This window comes from Lepeophtheirus salmonis, chromosome 4 (genome assembly GCF_016086655.4).
Source record: "Lepeophtheirus salmonis chromosome 4, UVic_Lsal_1.4, whole genome shotgun sequence".
NCBI lineage: Eukaryota > Metazoa > Arthropoda > Copepoda > Siphonostomatoida > Caligidae > Lepeophtheirus > Lepeophtheirus salmonis.
Window position 1 is genome coordinate 3302249 of NC_052134.2, and position 21962 is coordinate 3324210.

Here is a 21962-nt window from a genome sequence, read left to right on the forward strand (position 1 = left end):
AATGAATTAGTGTTTAACAAGTATTGGGGAAAATATTGTTGAATCCCTTAAAGTTTTGATTGTTACGTTACTTTGTAATGGTGATGAGTAAATACTGATTATGAATGTTATACATTGGCTGGACAGGCATACAGTCATACTTTGGATAAAGAATGGCATTACTGCCAAAGAAAAATCCTCATAAATGAAGGGACGTAGCTCCAAGGATATTCTTTATTCCCTTGAACTCAAAGTGCGTAGTTTCGATTCAGTGTCGCTCATGGAGAAGAAAATATACATCATGTTTATGGACTTCAAAACCCCTTCCTGAGTCAAAATAGAATACAGTTGTAATAATATAATGTTTACTAAATCAGTGCAACTCCCTCTGCCCAATTAAAGGAACATTTAAAAAAAAGTATTTGTAAACCCAAACCTCAATAAGAAAAGTTTGCTTCTTTTGATCACAATAATCATCAACAAACATGTCACCATGGTCACAAGCTGAATGTACCTGTATCCTTTCAGTCCCCTCTGAGTAGTGCCGATTTTACCGTGGGCTGGTCCTGAAGTAATCTTAATGATAAGTGCGTTGCACTTTTCTTGTTTTTAATTTAAGTTTAATGTTGAATTTTGTTTATTTTAGAAAAAAAAATTGAAGAATAATCTTCTTTTTTTTTTTTAGTCGTACCCGATATTGTATGTACAAATATAAGACCTGTGCAATGCCGATTTTACCGTGAGCAAATACAAAATGTAGGGTCCTTTTTTTATGGTGGATATGTGTTGTTGTTTTTTGTTTTTTTGCAAAAATTTGTATAAAATGCTGTGTTTTAATGCTGTTGTTTAAAAACAAAGACTTTTTTTTAAAACGCATAATATTTTTATATAATTTTTATCATTTTTCTCTTATTTTTTACAACCAACTGCAGGGCCAGAGGAAGTACTCCTAAGGCTTCTCATAGAAACTGACATTGCCTCTGAGGTGAGATTGGTTAGTCATTTTTGAGTAACCAAAGTAATGCAACTTACTTCTGATTCATGATTGTAAAACGCTATGATTCTAATTACAAAAAAAAGGTTCTTTTTAATGGCACGAGTGCAGATAGGATTTTTGTTCAGAAGGGATATATTTTAGAAGGTGCCCCGACACTTTTGCAGAAAAAAATGACAAATGTATATATTGTTTCCAAAAGAAAAATATTTTTTTTATTTTTTTTACGAATAATTTTTTTTTCTGTGAATAATTATACATTTTTGAAATTTTTTGTGAATAGCTATAGGGTTTTTAAATTTTTTACAAAAAAATTTCATTTTTGAAAAAAAAACGGACCGCCACACATATATATATATATATTCCAATCGTGAAGATGCCCCTGTATTATACCTTACAAGATTTTCCAACTTTGAATGTTTTGATGACGACTATTAATCTAAATAGGGCATAGAAAATATTTAAAGAACTAAAGAGCAACGATCTTCCATCCAAATGAAACGAGTAAGCAACAGAAAATAATAAAAAATATCTACCTAAATGAAATAGTAAAGTGTTGAAATTTATGAATTTATCTTTATTTTATTTCGATATAATTTTTTAAATCCTGCTTCTATAAACATTTGTATTCATTAAAATATAAATAAAATTTAAGCAAAATACTATTGTATATATTTTTTACAATATTTACATCACGTTGTTCAACTGGGTTTTAACTGTTTGCCCCCCTACTAAAGCTGATAGCCAAGTAGCGAAACGAGGACCCACGTGATCAATATCTGAAAAATGTCTTGGTGTACATAAATTTTTATCTCTGCATAGGTACTATTTAGTTATTATTTGGAGATCTTTTAGGAGTTATGTTATTATCTTATAAATTTTTACTTTTTAGAAGATGCTCCTTCTATGTCCAGAAAACGAACTTAGCTTAGCTAGAGATTATTTTTATAATATAGAGTTTTGTCAACCCTCTAATTTGTTGTTGTTTCGAGGTCAAAGATTATATTTATTGCGCATTCTTTTTTCATATATCATTAATGTAAAAATATATATTTTATAATTAATCTCTGGAGTACAAGTCAAGTCTCGAGTTCCCAACTCCGACAATAATTGACCATTTTATCTTAAATTACACATTTATTAGTGCACTATTAATTAATTATTATAAAGACAATCGATAAATCATAAATATATTTGTGAAAACTCCTCTTCTCTTCAGTTGGATATTCAAAAAACGAAAAAAAAAAAAGTCCAAGAATAAAATAATTTATTCTTCCCCACAGCAATTTTAGAGTGTGAGGCGTGCTTCATCAATCTGATGTATTGTACCGACTTCTGGGCAAGACAGGCAGATTTTGACATTTTGAACATGCAACCACTCATAGTCTATGACGTCAGTATTGCTATAATTTTCGATTTAATGTATCGTGTCGACTGCTCGGCAAGAAAAACAGATTTTGACAAAACACGCAACCACTCATCTACTACTATGACGTCAATATTAAAAGCGTGGTTGAAGTCAAACATCAGTCGTACGCGCGTTATGGTATAACCTTGTCTTTCTATTAACCTTGCTGCATGCATACTAGTAATAGTATTAAAATAATTTATGTGTGTATCTGATGTACGTCTCACTTCGAAAAATAATGATAAAAACGCAGACAGATACATACTTTAGACATAAAATAAAATTTATTCAGAATTCTGAGATACGTATGTAGGACTATGTTCCATCAGACCAGATTCCTGGGCTCTGTAGGATAAGTTTCTTTTTCGCTAATAAGTTGATTTTTTTTTATAAAACAAGATTTATTCCCCCGTATCTTAAAGTTTTTTTAAAGGTATGGTTTGACGATTCGAAAATCCATAAAAATTTAAAAACGAGTTATTGTACTATTGGAAAAAGGGAGAACGTATATTAAATACGGACAAATGAAGGGAGCAGATGATTAGCGAGTCTTACAATGTATCTTCATTAAGATTGAAGAATGGACATGGGGAGTTAGCAATAACAATAAATAAATCACAGGGTCAAAAATTTGAAAAATTGCTATACATTTACAAAAATCAGTATTTTCCCAAGGTCAATTATATGTTGCATTTTCAAGAGTGTCAATAGGGGATGCAGGTTTGATTATATTAACATCAAATGGACAGAAAACAAAACAAAAAATGTTGCATACAAGGAGGTTTTACTATATAAATGTACTCATTATATAATTATAGTTTAAAGTAAATCGTTTTAGTTTAGAACTTTAACATAAACAAACTAAATATAAATTAAAAAAAAGAATTTTTGATTAGCTATTTTTAAGATAGCGCGTTCGAATTAGACCTTTTTATTGTAATTTATATCCCAGACTAAGTAAATAAGAAAAATAACAGAGTGACGTCATATGAAAAGAAATATCCTCCGAAAAAGAGTTAAAACGCTGCACTCTTTTATTGCCTCGGGCTAACGGTAGCGTTTTGTTAGTTGTTTTAATTCTTTACGCACTGCGTGCTCATTAGAGACGGAGAGTCATCTTCAGGATTTGTTGGGGGGTTATAATTGTAAGTCCTTGTTGGACTTAAAGTAGAATTGAGGATCGACATTCTAGTAATTCTTCCCAATGCCTTTGTTTATTTCTCCCATCCTAATGAAACGTCATGACAGTTTGGTTGTTCTTTTCCAAAGCATGATTAAAATTGTCAGGGTGACTTTGTTGAATTTCCGTTTCTTTTTTTTAACATGCCCAAAATTAGCACAATCAGCATCACTGATAATAACTTTATCTCTCGGGTAGGTGAAAAAAGCAATTTTTCTTTTAATAAAAAGTTGTTTAGAATTTTAAAAAAACATAAAACATTAGAATGACTATATATGTATTACGTAAATTTAATTTCATTTGTATCGATTCTTGGATTAAATTGTATCAAAGTACAATGTAGAAAGAAGGATTTGAGAAATAGACATAAATCCATATTATGTATTTAAATTCAAAGATTATGGTTGTTATTATATGATGAAATATTCACGGATTTACAGTCAGCTTCCATTACACAATATACCAACATACTAGTTACGCTACGTTATTTTTATTATTTAACCAAGTTACGACGACTTTATTTGGATCTCTGCATTTCCATCTTCTATATAAACATTCAAATATAATATATGCATTATCTTATATTCGATTTTAGCATTCGCAAAATAAAGGAAACATTATGCACATCTTTGCACCATGCACTTTGTACATAATCTATACGAATCCCCATTTTTTCTATTATGAGTTACACGATAACATTTCAGGACCGAAGCCGTAACAGTCAATTAAATGAACTTCTGAATTAGTGTTGCCTGATGTACTTAACAACTTACTTTTGACTGACTTAAAACAATACTATACAAATATATTTAGAAACATGTACTTACAGTATTATTAGGTCATCAAAATAATGAGGTGCAGGCGATATAGCAAAAACAAAGTAAAAATATTACTTTTGTAAAAATATGTTCAGCAAATATCCACGGTTAGTCCCATATCAGAAGACAATATAGAGGTGACAAGGCATGCAAAAGACTATTCCATTACCTTCAGCTGTTCACTTTGGTATACTTAAGTGATAGGTTTGTACTGAAACAGCCATCTATGTAAGAGGACCTTGTATTTCTATTGACCTTGGTCACCTATATATTTTTCTTTCTCTATGGCAAACCCTCCACCCCAAACAAAAATCAAACGAATGCCTATGTAAGTGCATGTACATACCCCTAACAGTATTTTGTTTTATGGTTTGCATTGTCAAAGTATCGAATTACCGATACATATTTTGGTGACGGACCCGGTACGAAAATATTGGTTTCGTGACGACACTACGTCTGACTCAGATGGTATTTACGTACACAATTTAATCCGTATTGCTCCTCTTAATTTATCTTAATATGTACATTTCAGGAGGATTTATACTTAATGTATGTTCTTTTTGTAATTTATTATCGAGGTTTCAAAGAATGATTTTTATAGGTGCATGTCTACACCAACAACGAGTCTGAAAATAAAATATATTTTATTCTGAATAGAACATTTCTTGTTTAATACTAGTTTATTAGTAATATATATAACAACTATTAAGGGAAAATGATGTTTTAAATTGCTAAAATATCAATTTCTTTGATGGAGGGGCTAAACACATCAGGAAAGTACTTGCGTAAGTATTTTAAGGGAATTAATGGATAATTAATTTAAAACACAATATGTACATATTAATTCAAAGGAGGAAAAAGTCCTTATATGTACTGCTAGTCCAAGATACTTTACCTGTAGTTGATCTAATGAAATTTCATGTAGGCCTATTTATTTTCCTTCAAAACATTCTCCAAATTGTCAGAAGCATCATGTTGATTAATCATGCCCAAAATTCTAACAAATAGCATCATTAGGGATGTGAAAATTGTTCAAATCCTCATGATCATATATTTGAGAAAAAATATATGTAGTTAATCTGCAAGATATTTGTACTCATATTAATTATTGAAAATTCAAACGTATTACGAAGTAAAGAGCACTTTACTTTATTTAGGGATCCTTTTCAGTAGATATGTCGTCTATCAAAGTTACCACCATATACTTTTCTTTTTGATTTACACTTATGTGGATTTAGAGCATTTCCTCATCTTTGAGCATCAATGTCTATGATGTCCAAAGTTTTAAATCCTGTGTGTTTTTTAGTTGACTCGTTAATTTCTAGTATAAAGAAGGAATTTTCTTTTTTGAGCAGTTGTCATTATTATTTAATTCCTGAGTAGTGAACAGTAAATAGATTCAATTAAATTCAAAACCTGTTTAAATATTCACCTGTGCTCATAAAAGACGTAAAAAGCGTATCCCCAAGGATTTGTTGTGGAGTTATAATTGTAAGTCATTGCCGGACTCACGGTTTTTCTCTCCTTCAAAATATTCTTCAAATTGTCAGAGTTACCAGATTGATTTTCGGTTTCTTTTTATTTAACATACCCATTCTACACTGGATTTTCATCATTGGTGATGTCATTTAGTAAGGTTAGTAATTTGAGTCCGATTTAGATACATTTACTTCATATACCTATACATACAGTCCAATATTTCAAGGCATATTTGAGCAAATTATAGACTTTGTAATCAAATTTATGGGATGAGCTAAGATACATTGGAATTTCAGCTGTAGTTTAAAACCTTCAATTGATTTAAGAAACTATTATTTGCCCCGATATGGTCTGTCAAATAAAATATATCAATGTATCATGTCTTTTATTGGGACAACAAATTTCGGCTATTTTAAATGCAACTTGCTGGTCCTCCAAATAGTTAATTAGAATAATTTGTTGATAGAAATTCGTCAAAAAATACAATTGTAATCCAGACTCAATTTTGAGAAAAATCATTCATGCTGGCTTTTGTGTTAACGGGCCGCCACATATGTATCACCTACTAAGTTTAAAATATCAGTTATAATGTTGGGGTGGATAGCAGGGCGTCCACAAGGGTTGGGGTGAATTAAAAATACGGATTTTTTTCTCTTTAGTAGAATTTGGTATCGTCATTCGGGCAAATTATGCAGCAGAGCAAAACGTTTAAAATTTAATTTTTGGAATTTTTATAGAAAAGATTTAATTTTTGAAATTTGTATAGAAAAAATTTAACTTTTGGAATTTTTAACAAAAATTTATATTTGTTTTTGAGCAATTGTAGATTTTTTAAATTTTATTCAAAAAAATTTAATACTTATATTTTCTTTTTTTTTTAAATAATTTATTTGTCAATAGTTGTAGATTTTTTATTGTTTTTAAATTTAATTTTTGTAATTTTTTTTCTTAATATTTAAAATTCATTTCTAAAAAATTTAATTTTTGAAATTTTTACCCAAAAATTAAATTTTCTGTGAGTTGAAATTTTCTTTCTAAAAACTAATTATTAGAAACTTTTCGTCAAAAAACTTAATTTTTGAAATTTTTCGCCAAAAAAATTTATTTCAAATTTATTTTTCCAAAAATTTAATTTTTGAAATTTTTACAAAAAATTTAATTTTCTGTGAGTTAAAATTTTCTTTCTACAAACTAATTTCTGTGAATAGCTATGGATTATTCTTAAAAAATTTCAAAAACATACCATTACTTACTTAAAAAAAAAAAAATTATCTATATATATATATGTGTAATCTTGCAGACGCCGCTGGATAGACACCCAAGGAAGTACTTGCATTAGTAGGAGAGGGTAATCAATTACTGTCTTAACTCAAGGGGCATGTAATAAGTTTTACTTGAATTAGGGACTTAAATCCTTTGACTTGAGTATCAATTTTCAATTGCGTGAATGAATAACGAATTCTATTATTATCCTTCTATCATATTTACAGATGTCTTATAGTTGGCGTAGAATAGTAGGATCAAAAGTCCTCCTAAAAGATATCAAAAGGTCTTACTTGATATACAGTGAATACATATTTGTATATTGTAACTGAGATCTCTATTTTTATTAGCTTTTTACCTTCTATCATTAATAATATATTATGGCAATACACCTATCATTGAACTCTTTGAATGTCGTTCTTATTTGTAAAGACAGGAAGCAGATGTGGGAGGAACTAGCTACATATGTATACTTGTACTTATAGAGTACATACTCGTATCATTAGTTTATTCATTATTAAACCGATCATGAGGAACTTAAACCCTCTGCTTTTTTAATTAGGTTAGTAATTTATTAAAAACTTATCACCTCCTGCTTTCATTGACACTTATCTCATAATTTTCTCGAGATACTCATATTACAATCCATGTGTGGAATATAATATACAGAGTGAACCCTAAACAATATTAAAAAAATATCTTGAAACTTAACATATAGAAATGAAAAAAAATTCTGATAAATTAAGAATCAATAAATCTATCCCTGTGTTCAAGTCGGGTATTCCTTCTAACATTGTTTTAGTAATGCTATTCAACCTCATGAAATGATTGTATTTTGCTCAATAAAAGGTCTGACTCCCTGTAGGATCTATTGGATGCAAAAATCAGAGTCAATGATGGTAAAGGTAGCCATGAGTCGTTCCGGTAATGTGGAACTAATCTTTGTGCCCTAGGGGCACAAAATTAGTAATTACGTCTCCAGGCATGTCCCAATTCCCCCTTCAAGTAAGAGATTTATACTTTTTGAACAGAATGTCTCTCACTTTCACATGTCTAGTATGATGCAAAAGTGATATGAGCCTCATGTTTTTAATTTCTTTCCATAAAAAAATAATATTTGAAATTTAATTTTTCAAAAAATTTCCAAAAAATACAAAGCAAAAATACTTTAAATATCATGGGCTTCCCTACCCCCTCCCCAAAAAAATGATATATATATATATATATATATTCCTGCGGATGCCCCTGAATGTGTACTATCATTATGATACAAAAATATAAAGGTTTTTTCATTTATAGAACTTTTATATTGCTTTTTGGAAAAGTGAAGTTTGTTATACCCTGTTTAAAATATAAAAGTGGCCAATAAAATAAAATATATAAAATAGGATCTTTTTCAAATGATACGCATAAAATCTAGGACTGTCATTGACCTCTTTCAACAACACTGCACGAATAATATCCTTAAGTATCCAATTTAAGTAAGTAAACGGAGGCACTACTAAAAGCAGCTTTTAACTTAGCATTTAATAATTAACTGCGTAGCAAATATAATATCTATGTACGTAGTAGTGATGGGAGGATTAAAAAAAAAATACCCAAGCTTAAACTTGTAAAAATGACCGATTCTGATTCTTTCATATTTTAATTTTTGTGAATATTTGTGGATTTTTGAAAAAGTTTAATATTTCTAATTTTTTTTTCTTAATATTTGTAGCCCCTTCCATAATATAATCCTCCGGACACCCCTGGACTACATACTTGGTACCATATTAAGTACTCAAATAATATTTGATACAATGAATAGTTAATTTTCATCACAAGCATTTGTAATTGTGGTTCGATACAAAAATTAAGAATTGATTGCTGATGAAGTCTTATCAAATATAATAACTATATTCTTCTACAATCATGTGTCCAATTAAGGCCATTCCTGACTATTGGGGGGGCTTTATACAAAAGGTATTTCATAAACCACAAACCCTAATCCGGGTAGGAATGAGAAAATAAATTAATATTAAGAGGCCTATGGAAGTCCGGTCCACACCTTGGCCACACAGATTGCAGTTGCTTAAGGGTAGCCCCGTGCTCAAGAAGATTTTTTTCCCATATCGAGCACCTTCTATTTGTATAACTACGATTTGGAACAAGAAATATGCGTATTGCCCATAATTAAAAGTATATAAAGTATAGTTGAAGAGAAAGAGAGTTGATATGATTCTGCCTACAAACAACAGCTATTCCAGTACGACTCGGAGTTTCAATGTCTGAGTGAAGTTTGAGTCCAAAATGGTCCTGAGTCTAAGTGAATTTTGACTCCACATAGATCATTTTAAGTCTATTAAGAATTGGATCTCTTCTAATTGTATTTTGAAGATCTTTGTCAAAATATCAGAAGATTTTTTAAGTGATTATAATTAATCAGCCCCTAAAATGAAGGATTTACTTTCCAGATCCTCTAACAGTTGAGATCCAAATGCTTTTATAAATAAGTAATAACTAATCATGGGGATAAGGACCCATATAGATATCCCTATGTTTTGATGATTCGTCAGTGTATTGTTTCGCATACTATTATTTTTTACTGTTAAAAACACTAAATGTGTATTTTTAGAGTGAATAATTATTTGTGGGATTACCGCAGTTAATTGTATTCGGTAATAACTAACATGTTTTAATGACTAGTAGAATTTTAAGACAGAGTCCGTGACGAAGTTGATTGTTATTATCTTAGTACTTTGCAACAAGAACCATAGGTATACTACCTACAAATATGTATAGAAGAAGAATATCTTCTAATATGTAACAGTAATAGGCAAAAGATATTGTGTCCCTGATTGTATTAAAGGATTTATAAATTGAAAGTGAAATACATTGTTAGATTAAATGCATTTAAATTATGTATGTACAAAAATCTTGTGCGTTCAATGTTCATCATGTGATTGAAGATTGTTCATAATTGTATACATAATTTGAATGCATCAAATTTCATTTGAAATTCACTTCTAATTCGTGTTGGATCGGTCTAAAAAAACTGCAGTACTATCAGTCCGTCCTAATAAAATTTGTCAGTTCTAGGACTGGTCCTTAACGGTCTTATACGGTAACAGCTGAAATCACGTAGTTACTAAGTATGACATTTCAGCTCTTCAATATATCCTCTTTCAAGTCCAGATGTTTAATGTAGGCAATGTTTGGCTAAAAAATATTGTTATAGTTTCTAAAAAAATACTCGAGGAATTACGTGCCTTACTCGTTACTCGCTTGAATACTTGTTACTAGCCTGAACACTCGATACTTACCCTAACACTTTTTGCTCACTAAAAACTCGTTAGCTAAAAAAAAATAATATTTTTTGATGAATTATTGAAACCTGTCATTTAAAATTTCGTGTATTTCTCTAAAGGACTCTGTATTTGTAATTGAATATATCTATTATATACGTAGATAAAAAAGGATCTGATATAACAATAATACTAATATTAATCTAAGAATTAGTTTTACTTATTTGAATCGAGGTCATGAGCGTAATTTAACAGTTTATATAGTCAATAAATCAATATTTTACTATAGTCTGGTTATAAATTGTAACAAATATGTTTTTAATGGCTCTGATGCTTATTAGTATTAATAATAATATGTAGAAAAATAAAAAAATTAGACGGCCAAGTAAGTCCAAGCAACGAACTCTCGCTTGTCGTAAAAATCAAACAATTTTGATTTTTAAAACGAACTGGGATTTTGAGTACACACTGCAGGAAAGTCAACACATTTAGACCCATGGGAAAACATCAATTCTATATTTTGCTATTTTGCAAATTAAGTCTAGGAAGATTTTATGTTATAATAGGCTCGAAAAAGAAAAAAAAGAATACCAAGTTTTTGATGAGTTCCAAGTAATACTCTGCTTTTCATGCCCACAAACAGAGTTTTTTTGTGTCTTTTTTTTATACTTCATAAAACTCGAGTAACAATTAAGGAGTTTCACATCTCTAGTTCCAGCTATTATTAAATTACTTTCATTTTTTTTCCCCTTAATATTTAAATCCTATCTATGGGTGAAGAAATTAAATAAATAGCTTGGAACGTAGGATTGAAGGACTGATGGATGTATCGTTTTTTAAGACCGTTGAATGGTAAAAAAGATCGGAATGACTGGGAGCCTTACAGGTTATTTGATTGAGAATATACCTGAAGGAAGTTGAATTCTGTTTTAAATGAGACTCCATGTGGAGGCTTTTTCATATAATTATATATTTTATTATTAGTAAGTGTATTGATTATTTAATTAATGGCAAGTAATATTTAATTGTAAATCTTTTTTAGCATGTAATCATCTTGAAATATGTTAGTTGTTTAAAAGGATTTTAATTCAATTAAAACATCCGAACAATAAAATAGATTGAAATTAGGAAAGAATATCAATATTGGGAATGAAACAATTGGCTGGAGGTATATAAATTGTACAATGTATATATATATACATACTCTAACTTTGTTTAATTAACTTTGTAGTAATTTGTTAGAAACACGATCACAGGAAGTTCTCCTCCGGTGATTTCAGACTTACAATTCAACATATAAGACTCAATGAAGCTCACTAGTGTTGAATGTAAAAATGAGTTTTACGGAAGTAAGGCTGTAACTTGTGTAATTTAGATCTAATTTATCTAAAAAATGTCTATGTTATCTAAAGTCAATATTCCAAAACTAAATATAATTATATACTATCTTTTGATTTTAGAAAGATTGTATCAATTTTTAAATAGGTACTTACAGTCATTTCCATAATTATGAGTTTATTTTATCAACTTAATTACGCATTTTGATACTAATACAATAGAGTCAATTTTTAGTTTCAATAAACATTGACATTAATGGACATTAATATTTCAACTTGCCAGAAAAATCACTGTTATATAGTTTGAACACATCATTCTGAAATTTGAAATATCGATATTAAAAAAATAATCGGTATTAATATGTCTAGAAAGTAAAATGGTCGATATTTTAACATCCCTAATTGACATTCAGTATGAGTAAAAGTATAGGATAGTAGACACATATGAATTGTAGCACACGGCGACTCATTAATGAGTAATGAATCTACAGTCTACATCTAAGTACCTATGATCAAACGTACACAATAACATTTTTATATATTCTCTAATTAAGGGTTCAGCACCGCATCTGTACATTGTACGTATTTTATGATTCTAAAGACACAACAATTAAATAATTAATAATCCTTTTTTCTTGGGAGGGATTTCTTTACAAATAAAAAGATGTCACAAATGATACCTAAAGGTTAAATTCACCTGATCTTCTACATTGTATATATACAATTCTTTTTATAATCACTTCTAAAAATAGACCCAATTGTACGGATATCCACAACGAAAAAAATAAGAGCAACAGACGTGTGTCAATCCTAAGAAAATAACCCACATCTGTATCATATAGTTTGAAAAATTGCATTTTTGTTCAAAATTCCATTAAGTAAAGATTAATTGTAAATATGATATGTTGTGAATATTTGTTTATTTTATTTTTAGAGCGTGGATTGATCATAGGATTATTCAAGGATTACGTTATTAAATAACGTAATCCTTGGATTATTCAATAATATCTAAGCAAGAGAAAAATAAAACGTGCAACAAAACCTCTTATATTCAAACTACATCATGAAGAATGAATTAATTATATGAATTAGGACTTTTTACAAAAACAATAGTTCGTCCAATAAACTTTATCCAGAATAGTAGTGATATATACATCAAATCCATCACTTAGAAGACAATAATAATGGGATAGATGGATCTACGTCCACTCATAGTTCAATTGAATTCATACATTACATTTGGATATCCTTGATGTTCAGGGATCTCATATCTTTAGAAAAGGTACTCGTGCCTTACTCAGTGGATCTCATCTCCTTTAATGCAAGTATAATTCATTGTGAAGATGTCATTTAACATCAAAATCTGTCACTTCATCATACATTAGTTTAAGTATTCATTGAATTTTTGATATGCATACTTTTGTGTCACGATTTTTGGAGGGTTTATTATTTTTTCAGCAGGCTAATTAGAAACATGGCATAAAATATCAAATAAATAAATATCATTTAAGAATTTAACGCAATTTGAGCCGTAACATCGGGAAGGATGCCCACCCCCTCCAAACGGTGCTTGTAGTAGAGTGGATTGATAAGTCAAATAAAATTGAATGAATCAATTATACTAGAACATAGAAGTTGACATGTTTGGATGTGACATTGTTTATATGGAACGTATGGAAAATTGCATGTTAATATTTTAGTTTGTGTTGATTTGACAGTCGTTCAAATAGAAAAAGATATTCATTATTTAAATCAAATCAAATAAATTACTGTTATAGAGTAATTTAAACAATAAAATGTAAGAGAGGATTGAAAATCGATCGATTTTCAAGTTGAATTACTTAATATTTTTTTTTGGATTGTCAGGAAATAATAATAGGTCAAGCATAATGACCAGGGTCAAATATGTGTCTCTGTCCAAAAAAAAGTGATTTAATCCAGGAATTTTCAAATTGTGGTACGTATAGAAACGTCATAAATAGGTCAAGCTTCTGCTTTTGTATATTCTGTTTGGTCTGAATGATGTTACTTGTAAGATATTTTTTTGGTTGGGGGTTATGATTTTTGAAAAAAATATGAGAGGAATGCAAGACTTTTTGTATTTGCAACCTGAACAGTGTTTTTATTTTCCAAGGTTGTTATCATTATTCTTTTATTCTTGAAGAGAGAACCTAAAAGTAATCCTTAGTGCATGGAAGGACGAAGAGTAAAATTAAGCATTTGTTGCTGAGCTAAAAGTGAAAGTCTTTGTTGGACTCGAAGTATAATTGAGGATCAACGTCGTTGTAATTCCTTTCTGTATTCGTGCTTGATAAGGAGAAGAATTCGTGCTTATTTTTTTCTTTTCATAGTTGCTCGGAGCTAGTCTAATTAAACGTCATAACAGATAAGCTGCTCCCTTTCCGAACATTCTTCAAACTGTCATTGTGACCACATTAAATTTTGGTCTATTACTTTAACTGAGATGCTGATCATATTTTTACAAGTAGATTTCATACGGTTAAACTGTTTGAGAGCCACTTATTTACAAAATTAAGTTAATTCATTGATTTATTTAATATAATAAACGTGCCTTCATTTATTGCAACGATTCCCACCCTTTTGATCACCGCAGAGCACAAGGACTCCATGGAGCCCATTTGAGTACTGCACGTTTTTTGTTGTTTTTTTGCAATATTTTCTTTCTTATACAAAAAAGGATCTCAAAACGTCTTGAGGCGAAAGTGTTACAAGGCAAACACGTACAAGGAAATTATTTTCAATATGAATCCTCCTAGAATCATCGAATATATTCCTCTGACATTGGAATCGGTTCAATGGTCTCGTGTTGAAAGTTTACTCAAAATATAGAATCAATTCTAAATCATCATTCTTTGGAATTCTGAAAAGCCTAAAACTTTATTTCACTGTTTCAATTTAATGCATGCATAAATAATATATATTACAACCTATTAATTATATATTTTCTTATATTAAATATGCAAACTATTAGAATAACTTGAATTAAATATTTATATTTTGTAACTACAATGCAAACTTTTGTAATTATCCTATTAAAGTCCCATTAATGGAATTGATTTTTCTGTAAGGAAGAAAAGAGCACAAGGAGAAGTCCGGAGTGATACATATGGTACTACTGAATGATGACCTTTGTGAATATCAGCTGCCTGATATATGATTTTTGGTGGGAGAAAAATATGCTATAAAAGAGGAGAACCTTCTTCAATTAAAATAACATTAGACCAGGGAAAGTATTATAATTATTTTATAATAGTTTTTTACATCCATTTACAGCAAAGATAGGGGAAACTACTCGTGATGGTAACATCACAACGACCTATTAAACAATGAACAAAAAAGAGCACGTGACCCAAAACTGTTTTTCCTTTTCAGATTTTTTTAAAGATAGTTATTTCATACCAAACTGCTCTACTCTACCCAAAAATGTAACTAATTCTTTTGTTGGTTGGACAAAATATCGATGGACAGAATGGACAAAAGACAAAGTGTCGAATGGACTCAATGAAGTATTTGTTATTATCAATGGATTTTTTTAATGTTCCTTTAATTGGTCGGATGGAATTGCATTGATTAAGAATAAGGCAACAATATAGTATTACAATTACTCCATTTGACCTAGGAATCTTCTTTGATGTCCATATACATTATGCATATTTTATTCTCTTGGAACGACCGGGGCGCGAATCTACGCATGTTGAGTTTTAAGAGAATAATTTTTCCCGAGCGCGTTGTCCATTGAGATCCATCGTTTCATTCTATTGATTTCAGTTGTAAAAAATAAATGTTAATAGAATAAAGGGATTACTTTATACAGGCTCATTAACAGACGCAATTGAAGAAGTTCAAGGGAATATAATTTGGACGAAAGATTAAATTCAAAACTCAGGAGGGCAGTTAAAAAAATAAACAACCCGTGAGTTCAGAGTAGAGAAGCATCTCGGTTCTTAATATTGAGAATTATAAATCAGCATTATCAAGAATTATTATTTACGAGGATCTTCATGATATACATGGCACTGTCCACTGCCCAGCCTCTCCACAGACCAGAGCCTGATCTTTTTCATAATTTTCTCAAAAGCTCCATTTACAGCCTCTACAAGCCTATTTATCCTCACAGTATTGTCCTTAACAATCTTAGGGAGGTCATCTATTTGCCTCCTTCACTAGCTCAGGCCAAAGTGTTTCAGGAAAAGCCTAATTCATTCATCGTCAATTGAATATTACTTTTAATATTTCTTCGAAGATTACGACAAAATATACTCCTTAAATCAAAACTTTAGGGCCATTTTGAGAACATAGAAGGGGCAAAATCAAATATTGGCAGAAACAAATTTCCATAAAATATTCCCAGCTATTTTTTTAAAAATATAAAAGGATATTTTGGCCATTAACCCACGCCTTCTCTAGGGGTATTTGGATCTACAAAAAGTTTATTAGATTTACCATCTAACTACTTCATTCTTCTTCTTTTTTAAATTTGGTTAATTAATAAAAAAAGTTAAGAAACAAATATATTTTGCAATTGTACAAAAAGTGCAGCCAAATATTCACATAGTAATTCCTGATTATTTTGAGTTTTTACGAATATTAAGAGGCTTTTAACTGTAAATAAAATGTTAATTCTGCTTACTATAGCAAGTTTTATTCATTGAAAATAGCACGTAATAAATTTTAAAATGCAAATACGTCTTTGTTCCAACTCTTACGTAATCCTACCCAAAGAGAAACTAGCACTTCTTACATAAGAGACAATAATATGATAATATCCACATTATTATAATATGTAAGCCATGTGGCAACACAGTTTCATCTGACTAAAGAATATTAGGACCTGATTACTTTTGAATTGCGTATCAATTTACAATGATCTGTATCAATATGATGTTAAATATCCTTGTTTTTTTGTTTGTTAATTAATTACCTGTATTAGTGGATTAGGGTAAATACTCAATTACTGTTTTACAATCATAATACCGTCAACTAAAAGTTAATACTTTAAGAATTTTCCTGCATTCAATCTAAACAGATGTGTCCTAATAATAATAATCCCTGATGATTACTAAAGACTCGAGTGTATTTACTTCCAGGGGCGTTTGCATGGGGGGGAGGGGGACTAAAGGGGCTATAGGCAGGGCTGCAGAGTCAACCTCGGAAAATTTCCAACTCCGACTCCTGCTACAAAAATTATTATAAACTTATGAATACATTAGCAATAGACGCGCAGACTGTATCCCTCTCAAAATAGAGACATTTTCAATTTGTACACGGAGACAAGGGTAAAAAAACTTTTTTTTTTTAAAAGGATTTATTTTCTAATACAAAAAAGGGTAATTTCACTAAATTATGGAGTTGGGCAAAAATTTTCATTTTTGAAACTTTTACGAAAAAATTGCAAAAAAACAAAGCATATTTTTAGCTTACGATATTATAAGAGTTAAAAGTAATTGAATGTTTAATCTATTATTAAACAATATTAACTGTCATAAAAAAATTTGATATTATACCACCAGAAATTTGAAAAAAAATCGAAATCCCGGTCTGTGTAAAAACCAAGCCAGAGAGAAATGCTATAAAAAATGGTTTTAGAAAAATGGTGCAATATTTATTAGTAAGTAATGACTAGTTGTTGATCTTTCCGAACTTGTACGGATTTTTAGAAGTTGGCTTGAAGCCTACTATAAAATAAAAATTAAATTAAATGATAACTTTAGGGCCCATTTTGAGGACATCAATGGCCCCAAACAAATATTGACTGAAGCAAAAGTTGTATGACATATTCCCATCTATTTTTTCACAAAAAAAATGTCTATTTTTTCAATATAAGATATTAAAAGGTTTAAAGACCTTAATATGGGCTTTCAAATTTACAACGGGGTTTATTAGATTTATAATTAGTCACTTATTCATTTTTAATTTTTTAGGTTCATTAGTTTTTTTATTTTATTTTTATGTTCAAATAACAGAGTTGCATTGCTATATGTGCAAAAAATTAGTCCTTTTTTTTTGTGGATTACTTAAACTGCATCTAAATATTCACTTGGCAAATTTCAGACCGATCGGTTCGCCTGTTTGTGAGTTTACCCCTGAAAAACGAAACTGTGATACATACATACATATACTATTTTTAATAAATTAAAAATAAGGAATACAAATCTCAAAATATGGGCAAATCTAATGCGTATAACTCAAAAAATACACAGATAGGAATATTTCTTTTTCTCTCTCTCTCTCTTTCTTTGTTTATAGCTTCAATTTATTTTCTTATTTATGTATTATAATAGATATAATATCTTGTCAGACTTTGTGTCCTCAATTTCATCTCCCAAGATATCTCAAACAGATTGATCATATACACAGATTAAGTAAAGTTCAAATGAGCCATAATCTCCCATTAGCATAAAGGACATATGGTCATAATTATTGACTCAAATATTTGAGAATGCGTAAGTATGAATTTAATATGTTTAAAACAAAATTAATAAAAAATGATTTTTCTCAAAATGGTATGCTAATTATATTAATTTGCAATCAACAAATTATTCTTATTAACTCTTTGAAGGACCCGCAAATTGGACTTAAAGTAGCCAAATTACTTGTCATTATAAAGAAATGAGAAATTGCTAGATTTTATTTAAAAGCCCATATCGGGGCCAATACAATTATATTAAATAAAAATAAGGAATTAGAGTATATTTAAAATTCATGAGTAGCTTAGCACGTCCCAGAAATTTGAATACAAAGCCTATAATTGGATCAATTAAGTTTCTAACAAAAGGATCATAATAATCATTTTATATGACATAATGATCCATGTAGTTCATAAATCTCTGAGACTTTATAAAGCCTTCATCCCCAGTAATCTCTTATTATTTTACATATTATAAATATTCTTTGTAGGAATAAAGGTACAGAAATAATCATTTCTCTGGAAAACGTATTTTACTATACATTGACATTCAAAAGTTTTATTTTTGTACCATAAAGGAGCAAACTTTTTATATTATTAATGAATGTCGGATAATTTCCCTGGTAACATTGATACTAAAACATTGTAACTTAAAAGAACAACACAAAAACTAGCTGGAATGATTTTTATCAAAAGTGAGCCGGGATTGCATTTGTGTTTTAAATCTAATTATTTTACATTTCTATTGCTAAACTATTTAGATACATCATTTGACGACGACACAAGTTGCACTTATAGATCATAAAAATTATCGATCCGTCATAGAAAAAGATCAAATAGATTCTACTTGAAAGGCCATATCCGAAATAAAAAAGTACCATATCTCAAATGAAGGCTCCAGACTATAGTTTATATTCGCACGTAAATCAAACTATCCCACAAATTATAATATGAAGCCCCAATTGACTGCAGAAAGTCAATTATATAATGAACCATTTATAACCAATTGAAATTTCCTCTTTTTTTAATTTATGTTCAAGAGGTTTTTTGCTTTGACACCATGGGGATTGCTAGGTTTCATCATTTGGAGCGGAGGTTCAGGGGATTAAACCCAAAAATTATCAACAACCTTATATAATTACTTATAAAAATAGATTTACTTTATACATATATATTCAAGAGGAGGGGGAGTGGCTTTAGGAACTAAGGGCTAGCGACGTCACTGGTTGACACACCACATATTCTGATAGCAATTCTTGCTTGCTAATACTTTTGAGTGTTCTAAATCAAGAATCTGCAACTTGCAGCTATAAACTATAGGGTACTTTACAAGACCGGTTTTATGTCAAAGAGAAATCTGCGAGGCCTTTCTCTTTCCTTTTTTTCCCAAAATTTGAATTTAATTTCGAATCTCATTCTTTAAGAAAATAATTTAATGCAGAGCCCCTCCTTTTTAGGACAAGTACCCCAATAGCTATTCTAAAACGGATACTGGTTTTTGATTCTTGTAAATGATATTAGAATAAATGGTCCGTGATCTTTAGGACTGTTCCCATTTGACTCCTTAGTTATCTATAATAATAAAACAAACATTAATTATATAAATCTATTATATTAAATTTGTTAAAAACTTTTAGCGTAGTCATCATCAAGAACACTGATGATTTTATATATTTGAAAAGTTACAAAAGGAAAAACAAGTATCAACAGGTTAATAAACAGTGAGTGACGTCAATCCAGATATGCAATTCTTAGGTTATGTGGGCCTCCATGTGTATGCATCTCTTAATCGGTAATCGGCAAATATTTCTAATTAAGTATATTTTTAGTTTATCTACTATGGGTTACGTATAGTGTTTTGTTAGTTCTTAATTATTCAGTTTAGTCCATTCTTAGGACCAGTTGTATCAGTCCTTGCTACCGGACCTTAAGACCGTCAGTCCTTCAGACTGTCAGTAATAGTGGCCGATTAACCCCTACCGATTAATGGGTAATCTACTGCATTCCTCTTCGGTGCATCCCTACTCCATACTAACAATGTCCTGACTATTGATTATTTTGGGGGAAAAGGTTGCACATACATACTGTAAAGTAGTGTTAATGATTAAATCTTATAGACTCACACATACATTTACAACATCTCTATACTTAAATGGTCTGCTTTCATTGCTTGTATCAATGTAGTTTATTTTCAGGTATTAAAACAGTTAATTAATCACTTATTACTTGAAAGCTATTATCACTCCAAAACTACTCTTATCAAAACAAGTTTTAAAAAAGGCTTTAACAATACAAGCCTGCAGCTTTATTCGTCGTAAAATGTATTTGCATTTAAATGCATTTACATTATAACAGTAACTATTGATCTGACTTACCTTTGTTTACATGTATTAGTATGTTAACAAAACGATCGAGAGTGGCAACATCTTGCAGCAAAATAATAATCCAATTAAAAGAATGATAATATTATTTAAAATATTCATTGCTAGCGGAAGTACTCGGCATGCCCAGAGTTTGAGGCGTAGACAAACATACAAACTGTGCTTATATAATATGGAAGATAACTACTCAACAAAACTTGTGTTACTCTCCGTTTTTAATATGACTCTATTCACACGTGGTTACTCAATTCTAAGAGTTTCTTTCCTCAATAACTATTAAATAATAATAACAGCTTGATATTTTTTTATCATGATGTGATGAGCCAGGGAGTACTTATGTTCGTTTCTAAAGATTCTCTAAATTGGCATTCTTTTTTTTTATAACAAGTACTTCCTTTAGATAATTAAAAGGAATACTCTTTTAAATTATTTATGTTGCAGCCCCAAAGTATATACTGTCAACCTACCTAGAGGATAATATTTTTTAATTTTATCATGCATACTTCAAATATAATATCTAATTGTATTGCTTTGACGTTAACTTAATTGTCGATAGTTCAAAAAATAAATTGATATTCAGGGTTCGGAAGCAAAACGTGGACTGAATGACTGATTTTAGAAAAATGTCAATAATTTTATTTTTTGATAAGCAATTTTGAATTTTTTTTCTTCATAAAACTTTGAGACACGACCTTTTTGAACATGTTCACTTAATATGGCTTCCTCATCAGCAATCACAGCCTCCACACGGGTGTGGAAAGCTTGCAGGAGTTGATGATGAACTTCTCAGACAAGTTGTTCCACTCCTTCACAATGGCGGCCTTCAGGGAGTCAACGTTCCGGTGAGATGTCACATTAGTCTCCCTCTCTAAAGTGCTCAGCAAAGTCCAACGGGTTCAAATCCGGTGAAGATGATGGCCAAATGTCCTTGTGCCAAAAACCAGCTATGTTGTTGGCACAGAACTTCTGGTATTTGGCCGATGTAGTGAGGGTGCACCATCTCACGTCCACACATAGTTTTCCTTTGAGTAGATGGCCTTGAGCCATAGCAGTATGGTGAACCTCAGCATCTTGTAGTAGGCCTCCTGGCCGATTTTCTCCCCAGCCTTAAAAAAGAAGGGATGCATCTTGTTGCCATCGGACGCCATGATCCCCAGGACCCTTTTATGGCCCAGATATTTTGACCGGAATACCCACTTGACCTCCTCTGGTGATCTCCCAAGCCAACAGTTGTTCCGACGGTTGTAGACCTGGACCACGGTGAAAATCTTTTCGTCTAAGAAATTTTTTACTGTGAATCCATTTTCCTTGATCCATGCACGAACTTTCTTGCACCTCCATAGTCTCTTTTCTTTCAGTGTCCGTCAACAGGTGGTGTGGGGTCCTTGTGTAAGAGGACAACCTCAAGTCCC